Source organism: Canis lupus, chromosome 31 (assembly GCF_048164855.1).
Source record: "Canis lupus baileyi chromosome 31, mCanLup2.hap1, whole genome shotgun sequence".
Taxonomy (NCBI): Eukaryota; Metazoa; Chordata; class Mammalia; order Carnivora; family Canidae; genus Canis; species Canis lupus.
Window position 1 is genome coordinate 34,518,653 of NC_132868.1, and position 3,848 is coordinate 34,522,500.

Consider the following 3,848-nt stretch of genomic DNA (forward strand, 5'->3'; position numbering starts at 1 on the left):
CTTTGATGGAATGAATGGTAAGCTTTGCAAATCTCTTTTTGTTCACAATGGTTTCTCAAATATCATTATCAGCATCTAGCAACAAAACGTATTTCTAGCACACTGTCTCCAAGCACACGGACAAGTTTTAATTAGTATGTCTCTCCCAGATATTTTAATTATTCATAGTATCTGTATTCTTCAAAGATTAACTCTTTGCCCAAATTATACAACAATCATTACTCTGACTGAGTTTAAATTATTTTTCGGTACTTTAAAGCATCTTTAGAACCTTTCTATTACCCACTTAATTCAAGAGTGGTGAGGATTACATTTACTTGAAATAGGCATAGACTTGAAGATAGAGAGCATTCTTTGGGTTGTATTGCTCAAGGTATTCTTGAAGAATAGATCATCCTATTCCTTTGTCCTTTATCTAGTTACACAAGGCTGTCTTCGCATTGCACACACATGCTTGGAGAGGAGCTCCGAAAAGTTCTCTTTCACCAAGTTGTGGGCAGAAAATGACATACTGTGCAGTGCAAGCCAAGTAAAGAAGCAAACTTCCCACAGAATCACGAGAGAGCCCCATCTGTAATTCTGGGTGTAGCTACAGTCGAGTGCCAATTCTTTGCTCTGGAGGAGTTAAATAGGACTCTTTCCCAGAACTTCTGAGAACAGTCACGTCGGGGCCCCAGGTAAAGGTCCTGATGCCAAGTATCTGACGACCACTGGCCTTCAACTCACAAGTCCTTCCCACCTGGCAGCTGCCTGGCTCGCCACAAGGCACTTAGGAGAGGCCGTGTGCCTCTTCGGTGAAGAAATGTCCTAATCCCAAAGACCACACTGCACTCTCATACTTTTGAGATTGGTAATGAATTAAATTACGTTGTGTTTACCCTACTGGTAGAGTCATAAAAACTCGTTATGCATTTTCAAAAGATTTCCACTTAAAATGTGTCCAACTAAAACATTCTCTTGGAAAGAATAATTGTCTGATATCTGAAAGAAAAAAAAAATAGTTCCTTGGCAGGTGACCAGATACAAACCACCAGATAGGCATTTCTCTACTGAATTTATCCTGCAAGCAGAAAATCTCAACCAGTTTCACATTTGATCATCATCAGGGAGCCGTGTTATTTGATTTCAGTTAGCAGATGACATATGCTATGCTTCTGATCCTAGTCTTCTGTGTGAGTGACCAGAGGCAGGCTAGTTCACCCTGGAATAACCCGGAACTGGGGAGGGGAGGGGGAGCAGTAGAAGGTGTGAAATTTTAGAAGCAGGGGGGGCTTGAGGGAGAAGGCTGTTTCTTTTCTTTCTTTCTTTCTTTTTAAGATTTTGTTTATTCATGAGAGACACAGAAAGAGGCAGAGACATAGGCAGAGGGAGAAGCGGGCTCCCTGCGGGGATCCTGATGTGGGATTTGATCCCAGGACCCCGGGATCATGCCCTGGGTCAAAGGCAGATGCCCAACCACTGAGCCACCCAGGTGCCCAGGAGAAGATTGTTTCTCTGGGCCGCACTTACAGAGAATAGTGGCTTTATTGTTGCTCGCTGTGCCTAAAGGGCTTCTTCCTTTTGTTTATTTCTTTTTGTTCCTATGGACTCCTCTGTGTGAGTATTAATAAATTAGTCTTTGCCTAAGCACTCCAGGTAGGGGCCTATTCTCCCCACGGCTGGGAACAACGCTCCCACTACCACAAGATGAAACAGGCACGCAAGATTGAGACGTGCTGCGGTGAAGCAACATTCGGCTTTATTTTCTTTGCTCTTCAGATAATAACGACTCTGGGGAAGGAAGGGAAAACTCCAGAACTACTTTGTTCTCTTCAAAGCCCGAGCCTCAGGAGAAAAAGAAGACGGGACACCTCACAGGCCAGGGGGGCCACAGCACAAGCCGGCCCTGTGCTTTTATTTTATTATATGGATAATAGGAAATTCAAAAAGTACTCACTTAAAAAAAAAAAAAGGGTAGTGGATGGGTAGAGCCTTCATGGTGGCATTTAAATCAAAAACTTAGTTTGCTCATCTACATTTTCAATTACGTTTCCTGTTGAAGAATGTGGAATTTTAATGTTCAAGGGGAGGGGGGAAGTGAAGGAAAAGTCTTTGTTCTCATCAGGCAATCAAGAAATAAAATGAGGGTGTCTTTGTAATTGCTGGATGTACACAGATGAGTGAAGAATTGCTGGGATTTGCTCGTAGCTGATGAGCTGGTTGCCAGTAAAAGGCGAACATGAACCCTTGGGCGATCCCTAAGAGCACCTCAGGGTGATGACGGGCAGGGTGATGGGCACCTGGGCCACAGGGGGAGGAGGAAAGGGAGAGGGAGGGGAGGACTGTCTCCAGGAGTTCAGTCTTCCCAAGTCAGTTTCCTCCCCAAGCTCACCCACGGCCAGCTCTTGTCCTAACCACGGGCTCTTCAGCTTTGGGCTTGCCCATCTCTCACCAACTCTGCACACTCCATGACCTTGAACAAGCAACTTGGCCTCTCCTGTCCTTGGTTACACACCTGTGGTTATGAACTGAATGTTTGTGTCCCCCAGATTCTCTATGGTGAAGCCCTTCCCATGCCCCACCCCCCATGGCTGTGTTTGGAGGAAGGGCCTGAGAGGAGGCTAAACGAGGTTATAGGAGCAGGGGCCCTACTCTTAGAGCACTAGTGACCTTAGAAGAGGAAGAACCTGAGAGCCCCCTCTCTCTCTCTGCCACATGAGGACACGGAAGTCTACAAACCACTGATGATAGCATCCCAAAATGACCAAGATGACTGTAAAATATGAGAAAAATGCGGTAATCTTCCCTGCTGTTTTCAACACTAACATTTTATCATTGACATTGACGTTTTGAAGTAAATAATTGGATATCATGTTTACATCTCTTCTTAGCTGGATAATATGTGTGTGTGTGTCTCTAGATCATTCTAGATCCTGTTGTGATTCCTCATGATTTCTCTAAATGTCCATATTCTCCTACATATCCCTCCATGTCTAAGTAGAATGTATTGGCCCTCAAACTGATTTATTGTTCAATTATGTCTTTCCCATATTCAAACCACATTAGTCCACTTTAATTTCAGCTGGACTAGTCAACCCTATGAGAGTTGCCATGAAGATGTTCAAGAAAAGGATCTAGTGATCAGGGTATGACAGCAGGAAAGCTTTGGAAGCATGGATGATCTTAGGATGATTAATGAATATAATTGACGTGGCTTAGGTAGCTAGAACTCAAATATTGCTCATGCCACTATATTTTCCTTATCATTTTTGGATGCTTGTTAAACATGAATGTTGCCAGAATTCCCTCAGCGTCCATGAAATACATCTCCTTTTGCTGATGAGGTAGTTTTTTGGTTTTGTTTTTGTTTTTGTTTTTTTTCCAAATTACTCCTGGCAAGATTTGGAGCTATGATTACTTTTCTTTGAATCTTGAATGGACTTAAGAAATCCAATTTAAGGTGTTTTTCTTTTAAATGAAATTTATACCATGAGAAATGCTAGTTGTGATATTAAAACCTTAATATGTGACAGTAAAACCTATAGGTTTTGTTAGGTATCATTAAGTTTTATATATTAAGTATAGGTTTTAAAAAAAAGTATAGGTTTTATTAAGTATAGGCTTATAAGCCCTGTAATAACAGAATTCTTTTCTTATAAGCAATATTTTTAAAAGCAGCCCCAAACCCTTTTTTGAAAATAGGCAAGAATATATGCTTTTGTGCGTTTATTTATACAAACACATATTATCATTATTTCTGTATTTATTCTTGTGTCCTTTTTTTTCTTAACTTTTGGGAAGAAAAAGTGAGCCCTGAGACCGGGGAAATTCGGGTTGGGTCAGGAGGCCGAGCTGCTCCTTGCACGTAT